General features: G+C 41.9%; 1 long non-coding RNA gene across 3 annotated transcripts in view; it reads left to right on the forward strand.

The window, feature by feature from the left end:
- LOC310690028 overlaps positions 1-12,428 on the forward strand; it is an 83,915-nt gene that overhangs the window by 16,505 nt on the left and 54,982 nt on the right. The gene's annotated exons all lie outside the window — the stretch shown is intronic.

Genomic DNA, 12,428 nt, shown 5'->3' on the forward strand with positions numbered 1-12,428 from the left:
GGCATCATAAAAATAGCTTAAATCTGAGGCTAACAGCTAAAGCCCCATCAAATGGATCAAAGGTGCTCAGTTCTTGCCCTGTTCCCTCTAAAACTACAAAATGACAAAGGAATTGGGGCCAATCCAAGTGGCTGGCCCAGGGATTCCCCAACCGCTGGCCACCTAGCCCCAGCATTGCTCCTTGGGGATGAGATTCTGCCATGATGCGCTGCAACAGCCAGCCACCCTGTGACTGGGTAAACAGCCATTCCTAGACTAAGGGTGTGCATGGCTTGGTTGAGTAAGGGGAATTGGTTTTGGCAACCAGGATTCTCTTTTAGCTCAGAACTTCCTTTCTTTTGTTGGGTCTCTCCCCCCCCTCTTTCATTTTGACTCCTCTTTTTCCCACCATTGAAGATACATATGTAAACACACATATGGACAAACAGTCATTTATTGCAGAGAATCCGTCTGTAATTTTTTATGTAGAGATGTTTTAACTGTTCTTGGTTGCTCATTCACTAATTAGGCAGTTCAAGACAGCTTTGAAAAAGACAACTACAACTTTTCTTTTCACTTGCATTTTTCATTGTCATTCTGAATGTTTGACAACAATGCCATCCATAATGCATACATATCAACAATGGGATGAGAAGTAATACTTCAAAACAGTGATTATTAGAACAAACTGCAAAGTTTATGAGGAAAATGGTCTCTTCTCACAAGTCTTATATCAAAGCATAGCCAGAGACCGAATAAAAAGAATTGCTGGTTGCTGAACTCTAGCACAAGCCTCTAATAGAGCCACACTTAAAACAGCCCTTTGGGTATTAATAACTGCAGCAGAAATCCTGCAGAGCTGGAATAGGCATCTCTCAACTAAATTGCTTCCGCAAGAGAACATCACTGCTGGAACTCTGTACTGATGTAGAAGACCCAGAAATTGGTACCTAGGAACAGGCACCTGTGCTGGTCTCCTGATGAAGTTGAAACAAAGGTGAGCAAGAAGAAAAATGAGTTGAATGGAATATCATGAATACCTCACACTAACAGGATTACAGACCCATCACAGTCCACCTGACCATGTGACCTTACAGGGCACCCTGCTCTGAGCACCCATTTCTTTCACAAAGACGGTTATCAAATTATTACTTTTCTACCCAAGGGGTGGGGAACCTCAAGCCCTGGGGCCAAATGTGGCCCTCTGGACTTCTCTTTCTGGCCCTTGGGACCTTCTCTAGGCCATGCTCTCCTTGAGTTTTTTTAACCCAGATTTCCCTGACTTCGTATACACTATGTTGGTTATGGAAACAGGTCTGCAAACACAGCTGCTCTAGCAATTTAGTGAATTACTGCCACTGTGTAAAGCAGTACACAGGAAAAAGGGGCGGTTGTTTCAACTGTTCTCCGGCCATATACCCTTGGGGTTATTAGGTGCTTGGCAGGTGACTTAACAGCCTGCTAGGGCAGCCAATAACTGATCTTGGGGGAATGGTAGTTATTTTTCTGATGTCAGGTACTGTAAATTGGGCATTTATACCTGAGGCAATTAGTGCTTTTACAAATCAATTGCAAGCAGCAAGTTATAAACTGATTTTAATGAGCAGCTACTGCTACCGCAGAAGACAAGGAGGGTTTACAACAGTCATACTTTAATAGAAATGAAACAGAAACAAAATGTACTTACCACTGAGTGGCTTCCATTGTACATGAGATAAAACAAGTACACTTCCCTCATTGCCCAGCCCTGAGAAGAATTATTTCCTAACTTAACAAACTTGTTTATTTATTTAGTATTTAACTTATTGCAAGTCTGTCCTGAAACATTATGGACCGATAACAATGCTAAAACCAGGAATTAAACACTCAAATACATAAAGGATCAACTAAACTATGAAGATAGATACAGAGACACAGAGGGGTCGATGCAAGAAATTAATGAATTGTGGCTAAAAACAGGGGAAATGGACAGTGAGAGACTTCAGTATGAGAAGCAACTGCGTCAACAGGGACCGTATCTGAATAATGAAATAGTTTGGTGCTAAATATTTTTTACAAATGCCATTTTAAGTGTCCAAAGTATCTTTGCAAGAGAGGAGGCTGGAAAGAAAACCATAATTTGGCCACGCCTCCATAACCTCATTGACCACACCCCTGTGACCTAGCCACCCACCGGCTCTACTCCACACCAGCTATCACTGCTGGAAGCTTTTTGCCAGGCCATATTCAGGCAATCTAGGACACTCACACTCCTGATCCTGAGTTGGTGGTGCAGTGCTGATGTCATTTCCCCCCGTCCTTCATTTGGCCTTTTTCATAACAACAATGATGCCATCATATTGCCAACCATATTTGGCTATGTAGGGAAAAATGGATCTCTGGCACGCTGTTCTGTACGTAGCTTGAGAATTTCACACCCAAGTGTTTCACTCCACTGCCTTTTGCTAGACTGCTGTAGGATGTTGTCCCTGTTGAAGGGAACAAGGCTGTAAGTTTAAAAACAAAAAATGGCGCTGAAGCAGTTGAGCAGGACTGTGAACATCAGTAGATACAAATGTTGTGAACCACCCTGAGATCTATGGCTTATAGGACAGTCAGTCATACCTCGGGTTGAAGTAGCTTCGGGATAAGTATTTTTGGGTTACAGACGCTTCAGGTTACAGACTCCGCTAACCCAGAAATAGTACCTCAGGTTAAGAACTTTGCTTCAGGATGAGAACAGAAATCGTGTGGCAGCGGTGCAGTGGCAGCGGGAGGCCCCATTAGCTAAAGTGGTACCTCAGGTTAAGAACAGTTTCAAATTAAGAACGGAAATCCGGAACAAATTAAGTTCTTAACCCAAGGTACCACTGTATACAAATTTAATAAATAAAATAAAATAAATGAAAAGGGTAAGTTGTTGGCAAACATTTTGGGTTTCCGCAAAGCCCCCTTTTCACAACAGAAATGTTCATTGAAACACTGAAGTTACCTTCCATTTCTTATCCTCAAACAGACCTAGGTCATCTTTAATTTATTAGCATTTATCACACTCACACCACACTCTCTTATTCCACATCTCTTCTGCCTGTCATATAAGGTCTACCGCATGAACAACTTGCCTTCTTCATTTTTCATACAATTTGTTATTATTTTTCCCCATGCAATGAGTGGTCCCCTAAAAATTATTTCCCATTTCAAATTTTATGGAGGGCAGCAACAATGGGAAAAAATATTCTTAGCATGTTTATCTGAAGCCTGTTAAGTTGGAATTGCTCAAGATGTGTTTGAGGGGATAAGCTGGAGATCAGGACTGGCTGAGAACTTGTGGCTTTCCAGATGTTGTTGGACTCCAAAGGTCAGGGGAAATGGAAACTGTAGTGTTGTGACATCAAGACTACCACATATAGATAGTTGCTATAGTTGCACATAGATAATCCCTGCTGTAGAGTTAACAGGTGAAGAAAACAAAACATATTTTCCTATTGCTATCACTTTCATGACCTGTGGTTTTATTTTCTTATCCACTGTTTTAGTTGTAAGTTTCTTTTGTCAGCTGTGCAGTTTTCTTGTCTCCTCTGGATATTCTGGATAGAGTGTGGACGTGAGCAAGTAGAATGAATTATTGGTCTACTCACATTTGCTATAATCTGGAAGATTTGTTTTTTATTTTGTACAAATCGATACATTTGTAATCATAAGAAGGGTGGACATTGCAAAGAAAGGACCCAGTTGGTGTGCAGCAGGTATACTAAGTTTGTGTGTTGTTGAAATAGATTTGAACACAGAATCAGAATTGCTTGGCTCCTTCAAAGCTGTTGCATTCCAGCTGAAAACCTGCTCTTCAGAACAACTATGGATTTGCTTCAGCAGCCTCTTGGGCCTACTTAGTTACTCAGTCATAAGCAGAGAAAATCTGTCAATTGTCTTTAAGTAAATGACTGTTGGCTCATGGCAATCGGAAAGGTCAAGATATTTGAGACAAGCAACCAAGGGACATTTCTGAAATGAAGCTAAGATGATTTCAGTGTATAATCAGGCAAAGAATAACTAGACTGTGGGCCAGTTCTAGCCCTGTGAAGATAATAACTGTTCTCTTATTGACTTGCTGTCATAACCTGTGCCATTTCACAACACTGGAATAGTTGGACAGCACTTCATTGGGTACCCTTTGGGTTTATTTTTATTTTGTTATCCTTCACCATAGAGTTCCAGAGTGAGTTAGTTTCAAATCTCCATTTTCGGTGTGTGAGTTAAGTCCTTTGACTTTGTTCTCCTGCAGCTGAAGAGAGTTTCCAGTCTTCCAGCAGTAAACAACAGGTTCTGCATATTTCCTAAGTTGTCTTTTATTTATATTTTAAACCAAATGAAATAAATATAATGAACAGATGCAACATAATATGTTAAAATGTTTTTTGAACAAAAAGTTCATTCCAGTAATTTATAAAATTCTGTTGATTAAGAAATTCAGTATTAGAAATTTTCAGCCTATTCTAAGTTTTTACTATAAAATCATATGTAATATATTTGCAAACCCATGCCCCTATTATTATACCACAGATGACATGAAGTCACACTTCAAAAGCAATCTACATCTGTAATGCTGAGAGGTTTTTAACTAGAACAAGTCCAGTTTTTATAGCCACTGCTAATCACAATCCCATTTTATATTCACTGCATCACAATTATTTTCTTTAGTGAATCTCATCTGGCCTCCATTACTTTTGCTTACTTTTCTGGTTATCTCTTGCTTTCTTCCCTTCTTTGAAGGTTTTTCTTCCGTGTGTCTTATGCTTGGTAAACTAATGCCATGTTAGATTTTGTCAGATTCTGGGTGGTTTTCCTCATTGTTTCTGCATATCTAAGAGATTTATGTTCTGATTGTACACATTCCTTTTGGACTCAACATCAAATAGCTATAGATAAGCTCTGTACAACAGTAGCCCTGCCTGTCATTGCCTGTAAAGTGTATTTCCCATTTGTTCGAGAGGTGGCATTTGAACTTAGAGCAAGTAGCGATCCAGAGAGAGTTAGTGATTTCAGCTTAATTGGAGGAGAGGATGTTATTCTTCTGCACCTCTTTAAGGGATTTACTTGTTGGCTGGCATTCATATTCCAATCACAGGCCAGCCATCTTTGCAGGTGCCGATGGAGGCAGGGAGCTAATTGACATGTAGCTCTTCACTTGGGAAGTGCATTGCCAAGAGGTAGGAAGGAAATACAAGTTGTGTTTCTGCAGCTGAGCTCCAGTGGGAGAAAGACTTCATGGGCATCTGGGCTCTTTAGTAGACTTCACCATCACCAATATATTCCATGGAACTGATAATCTCTACATAGCATAAAAAGCTGCTTTCTCGCTAAGACTGAAACAACTGAGCAGGGGACACCAATTTTCCAATATACTATCTGCATGTATTGGATATTTTCTTATTATTCCCTTACTGTAGGGCTATACCTTGGTTTTAGTGGAAATGAACTAGGTTTGAGTTTGATTAAAACTGCATATTCATCTCTGCACAGACACAACACAGGACTCCTCCAGCGCCAAGGAGAGGCCCATCCTTGCAGGAGAGAAGAGAACAAACATTTTCACAGTCTAATCAATCTTGTGGAGCAGATGGATACAGTAATTAGTGCAAAAATAATTTTGCCAAGAGTATTAACATTTCTACCGTTTATCAGAAAGGGGGTGTTGTCTTTGGTCAATAATTTCTCGATTATTGCAAAAACATTTATATTTGTTGACGAGTGCGTGGAAACCAGGAACGCGCTGTTTTCTGACCCAGATGCTGTTTTGTGGCAGGAGGGCTGATGGTTGCAGCCCAGGAATTTTTAAAGAAATGCCTGTTTTTCCTCAAGCTCTAACTATGCAAAGCCATAAAAATATGGACAGTATTTGCAGAGCACGTGTTTATTCCATTGTGCTAATCATCATGATATTTGGGTGCCTGTGACGACAAAAAGTGAAACAAATGAGTATTGCCAATTCTTGGCAGAACCCAAATCCACCCTTTTTCTCCCCACTGATGATTTAAATACCATGGCAAGAGCCTCATGTTTTTAAAGGGCCTAAGCAGAATGCTAACCCACTAAATTAAAACATGGTTTTCAATACATAGGGATAAAAATAGATTCTTTTTTGGAAGCTGCTTTTCCAACTGAATAATGAGCTGGCAAAGTTTCACCAGACATGGGAGTAATTTTTGAAATAAAAAAAAGAAAATTGAGAAAGCATCTATAGATTATAGCTCATAATTGTATAGAAATATTGCCATTGTGCATTGCTTTTCTCTGTGGGTCTTCTTTTCCTGTCACTATATTTTGCAAAGTTCAATTTCTTTATATCGGTGTTTGTGAAAAATGGCTAAAGATAAGGACAAATCTATTATGTAATCTGTATGTGTACATTTATAGCTATATGTAGCATTATATAAGGTAATTGAAGATCTGACCCGCAAAAGCAGACCTAAAACTAGCAGACTTTCACACTGCTTGAGGGTCACTTTCAAACATATCTGCTACCAGAATATAGGTGTATGGCTACATTACTGTCCTGAGTTTCAGTATCTCACATGAGTTCCTTATGCAACTGCTTATGAACACTGGCCACCTCAGTCTCATAAAACTTGGGGATGATGCAGAATATAATTAGTTGTTGCCAGATTAGAGAACTCTGCTCCCTACAGATTAATTTCAGACCAGTCTTCCGATGTCCAGCCTGAAATGAACCCATTTAAGGACAGTTATACTGCATGAAAGTGGTCAGAGACCTCTAGGCATCAGTGCAAGACAGTGACAGTTGTTACATGCACATCCTGGGGTCAACGTATCCCCCCCCCCCAGCCTTCACTCTGCATCCTTTTTTCAGTTACCAACTTGAAGTGGAAGACACGGCTGCGAGGGATTCATTTATAGCATGACTTCTGTTGGTTTCTCTTAAAATTGTAAACCGCCTTGGGAGAAAGGTGGTATATACAGGTGACTCCTGACTTAAGAGGGAGATTACACGCACAAGTCAAAATGTGCGTAAGTAGGGAACACCCTGGAGAGTTCTCATGGCTTGCAAGGAGACACTCCCCATAGCTCAAAGAGGACAACCTCTTCAGGCTCCAGGGAAGGAGCCTTGCAGCGGAGGGGCAGCGAGGCTTTGTTGATACTGCTCAGCTGACACACAACTATTAGGCGGGGAAGCTGAACGGCCTCAACGAAGCCCTGCTGCACCTCCAGCTAACAAGGAGAGCCTCTGGGGAGGGTCTAGTTGCAAGCCATGAGGACTCTACAGGGTCCTCCCCACTTCAGGTTCCACTTCCAGATTCCCAGTACCACGCATGTGCATGGTTGCACACAGGTGGGGAATTGCCCGTAAGCACAATAAATAAATAGTATTCCAAATGAATGAGCATGAGGTTTGTATCACCTGTCAGTGTCACATTATAAATATTTTGTGCTTTTGCTCAAGATGGTCAGAAAATCCCCAAAGGCGTATTGTAAGATAATAAACAAATATGTAGCCGTAGCCATAGAAATTCAGTTTTTTAAATGTTAGAACAATACTCAAACGGAACAGAGTAACTCAACTCTGATCAAACAGAGAAGAAAATTCCAGACTGGGCAACCACTTCCCTGGCTTTGCATCTAGGACTGGAAGCTTACACAACAAAGCTAATGGAAATATCTCACAATACAGTTTCACTCTCATTGTACGTATGGATGTTCCATGAAGAGCAGGCTAAAGGAGAGGAGTATTCTGTCCTTACTAAATCAGAACATGCCCATATTGCCTTTATCTACACAAGATACTACAGTATATTAGCATGTGTTAGCTAACATATTTCACAACCACTTTTAAATCCTTCTCTTGAAAATAACCAGGTGTTCAACCCTTGGGGCAGAGAGCAGGAGTATTCAAACTAGACACAGCTGACAAAATTGAGAACAGGAGGAAATTCTAGTTTTTGTTGCAATTAGGATAGAATGTAGTTTAGTGTAGTCAGTATATGTATTTCACTGGATTTTGGAAAAAACACACCCTTTAATGGAGGGGGAAATCATATTTCATAGAGATGTCACCTGCAGGGTTTCATTTCACAACTGCATCTCTTCTTGCGTCACAAGGACCACAGATCAGTCTGTAGTGCAGCTATGCTGAGTTTGGCACAGGACCAAAACATTGGGCTGAATAAGCTTAAGTTACCAAGCCCAAAGCCATCGGAGAGCTGCCCCAGTCCCAGGCAAAAATGAGAGCACCTGCAGGATGCTCCAACCAATGTGTCACACCAGCCTACAATTTGGCAATCTCGAGGGTGGCTGGTGTTTGTGCTGCCAAATATCTCCAGATGCAGGCTGTAATCCCCTTTGCCGAGGCACCAGCCAGCTGAAGGGCTTGAAGAAGTGTGGGCAGAGCGAATGTTCAGGAGTCAGTAAAACCAGCTAGTTTTGCATTATTGGAGAAAAGCATATTAGAAATCCTGGTGGGATGCATTTAACAGGAAAGTGGGAGAGGCTCCTACCACTTTATAATTTATTTCTATTTTTTCCTTCTTTATAGTATCATTAATGATGATGGTTGGAATTTTTAAATTCATCTAACTATAGAATACTAACTCCCTCGATATTGCCACAATCTGGATTTCTTCAGCAGAATCTGCATAATGCAGTCTTTCTCTCAGAGGCCCATAGACCAACTCTCTGGCTTAGTTCAAAGCTGTCTACCCAGTGTTTAGCTTCACATATGTAGGCCGAAACTGATGGGGAATTTTTCCCCTTCGACAATGGGGGAAATCATGAAGAAATCAAGCCTTTGATGATGGGGGATGCATGCATTAGGGACAGTTCCAAGTTTGAGGGGGTTCTGAGCCAAGTGCCTTTTGTTGACTCTCCTCCTACCTCAATGCTCACCAGTGCTCACCTGGTGGCTGCAGTGGCAGCATCAGCAATGCTCTAAATCAGTTCAGCATGTCTAGGAGCTGAAATTTTATTTTTTTCACAATCCTGCCATGCGTTGTGGTGAAATTAAATGACAGCCTCCCCCCCTCCCCATCAGTGAAATGTTGAGTCTCAAACCCAAATACTTTTAGAAAGGGAGTGGACAGGCATCAGTGCTGGGCAGTACAGTGGTCTTAGGATGCCAAGGGCAGGTGCCAGGCCTGGTGCTCATGGAGCGCCTAGCTCCAGTATGTCACTCTGGAAACTGTTTGTTGAAGACTGAGTATCAGTTCTCAATAAATACAATTAGCCTAGTGAATGGTGGCTGCCCACCTTATTCGCCAAGTGAAACCTCGTGCTGCCCAAGGTATGCAGGAGCCCCCTGTATCATTTTCTTCATGGGTAGAAAAACAAGTTGTAATTTTTACTAGACTAGGAGGGTTCTTCCACATTGCTTGTTCCACTTGCAAACTCCCCAGCCCTCTCCACATCACACTTTACTAGCTGAATTGTCTGCCCAATCCAGAAATTGACCCAGCTTTCCCCTTCTATACTGCAGCCCCATTTTGCATGCCTGTTTTCACCTCTTGCACTTCCACCATCTGAGGCGGGCCCGTCACTCTGCCTCATGGGCAGGCTCTGAACCAGCTATCCTGCCTATTCCTTCTCCCACACATTGGAACTACTTAGCACCTTGATGTAGCCTGATGAAGAGTTCTGGGCAACTTAAAAGCTTGCATACCCTTTAGTTGGATTAATAAAGATAATGTCCTAAACATATTTTTGAATAATGATTAAGGCATTAAAGGTAAAAGTAAAGGGACCCCTAACCATTAGGTCCAGTCGTGGCCGACTCTGGGGTTGCGGCGCTCATCTCGCTTTATTGGCCGAGGGAGCTGGCGTACAGCTTTCGGGTCATGTGGCCAGCATGACTAAGCCGCTTCTGGCAAACCAGAGCAGCAGACGGAAACACCGTTTACCTTCCCGCCAGAGCGGTACCTATTTATCTACTTGCACTTTGACGTGTTTTCGAACTGCTAGGTTGGCAGGAGCAGGGACCGAGCAACGGGAGCTCACCCTGTCACAGGGATTCGAACCGCTGACCTTCTGATCGGCAAGTCCCAGGCTCTGTGGTTTAACCCACAGTGCCACCCGCATCCCGATTAAGGCATTACGTGTTGCTAATCAATTGTGTTTACTGTTAGAGCATCAGATGTGTTTTGTGGAAGGATAACATGTTTCTCCACATGGGCCTATACAGGGTATGGTTTGATAGCAGCTGAGGCTACCAACTTCCTGAAGCCAAGCAGGTCTAGATTTGGTCAGTGCCTCTACAAGAGATGGCCTGGGAGCCACATGTAACTGTGTCATTACATATGCTAAAGCTATTTTTGGTCATACTATCCCCTGCTTTTCCTGTAGGACTAATTGCAGTCGTTAATAGCTGTCAACTGGATTGCCATACCCATTGAGTCAATCACCCATCTCCTACTACCCGTCTGAGAAAAGCCCCACCCCACCCTCCCACTATATATAAGGGTCTGGTGACTTCTGTTTCAGTGTATCTGAAGAAGTGTGCATGCACATGAAAGCTTATACCCAAAACAAACATAGTTGGTCTCTAAGGTGCTACTGGACAATTTTTTAAAAAAAATTATTTTGAGTTCAGTGTTATGAAGCATAGGAGATATATAAATGTAAGTAAATAAATAAACAAACACATTTCTGTTATTTAAATGGCAGCAGGCTATAGCATGACTCTAATTCTTTCATTAAAATTGGTGTCATTTTCTTTACAAGCTTTTAAGAAAGGATTTGCAACTTCTTAGAATATGTGTAGAGGTCTCTCCCTGCCCCCCCCCCCCGGTAAGATACAAATAATTCCTAGAAAAGGCACAAATAATTTTCTCAATATTTGGCATTGGCTTTAATATGCAGGGTGAGGGACCTCAAGTATATGCTTAAAATAGAATATGTAAAAATATTTGTTTTTCAGTATGAGCTTTATTTCTCAGGTAGACTGCAAGAGATTCTAATTTAAGGACTGATACCATGTGTATTCAAATAACAGGCACTTGGTGTTCTAAAGGACATATGGAATGCATTATTATTATTGGGGAGGAAAGAGATGATGCTGGGTGATTACCTGAGGCAGGTTGAAGAAAGGCTGGCTGCAAACAGTAGTCTGTAATCAAATTGTGGTATTTCTTTAACTGGTGTTTTAATGTGATCAGTTGCCGCCTACCTAGACAGACTACTCCATTAATTTCAGTAGAGACATCAGATCTAGATATGCCCAGTTTAAGCATCTGCAAGGTTGCTGCCTCCAAAGCAGGGTGAGTGGGTTTTGCTCAGTATCTTCTTAAGCAATTCTTAGCTGAAAATGTAAAGAAACCGAGTGACATTTCTCTTCATTAAAAGGGGTGAAGAGACTGCCTGTGGGCATAAGAGTGAAAAGCAGGTGGTGTCTTCTGTCCATTGCTCTTACTGCAGATATTTGAAGAAGTATATTTCCATTTAAACAGTGTATTCCGAAGAGGTGTGGACAGATGAAATATTGAGGCTGCTGATCAAGTATTGCATGTCCAAAAGGAATGACAGAGTACCAAACTTGGGCCTGGGATCATGTTCAAGACAACACTTGAGCATGTTAGAAGTTTTATCTACACCATTCACCCTTGCTTTCTCTCTGCCTCAAATGCCCACCTGTAAAATAGTGTTCATACTGGTTGATTATGTGGCCCCACATCTGTGGCATTTGCTTCCCACCCCTACAAATTTTTAAGTGAGCCTTGAAGACACCTCTTGCACCTGCTGCTCAATGCCACTGTTAAGTGAGCTGCTGATACATTGCTGTTACTGTGCTAGTTGGGGCTGTTGTTTTCCTGTGCTGGCTAGTTTCACTGGTTTTTCTTAAGGGGGGAAGAGTTAATGTGGAATCCTATACACACTTGTCTGTGACATAAGTCTCACTGAATTCAATGGAATTTACTTCTTAGCATGCGTGCACTGGATTGTGCTGTTAAACTTTTAAACTCTGTTTTGTATATGATATGTTTGCAACATTGTGGAGAGATTCTAAAAAAACAACCACCAGTATAAATATGTTAAATAAAATAAGATAAAGGTTGGAAATCAGTAATAGGGAACACTGAGGGCCACATTCCCTCGTGGGTAACCTTCTGGGGGCCAAAGGCCAGCAATAGGCAGGGCGATAGGCAGGAGGAGGAGGAGAAGAAGCAAGGGATGTATTACCTTTGTATCATGGGTTATATGTTCCAACCACACAGAGGTTTCTTCTACACACCCATTCCCCCACCCCCACACCACTCATTTCAGACAAGCAAGAGTTCAAGAACATATGCCAGCCAGGCAAGCACTCAAGGAGAGCACAGAGCAGGGCCTGGGAGAGTCGGGGAGAAGATTGTGGCCTAGAGGGCGCATGGCCTGGAAAGAGTTCCATGGGATGGATACAGAAGTCTGGATGGCTGCATTTGGTTCTGAAGTTCCCCACCGCTGTTGCAAATGATGCTTAGGTTACAATC

Source organism: Podarcis liolepis (genome assembly GCF_965112155.1).
Source record: "Podarcis liolepis genome assembly, chromosome: 12".
NCBI classification, from domain to species: domain Eukaryota; kingdom Metazoa; phylum Chordata; class Lepidosauria; order Squamata; family Lacertidae; genus Podarcis; species Podarcis liolepis.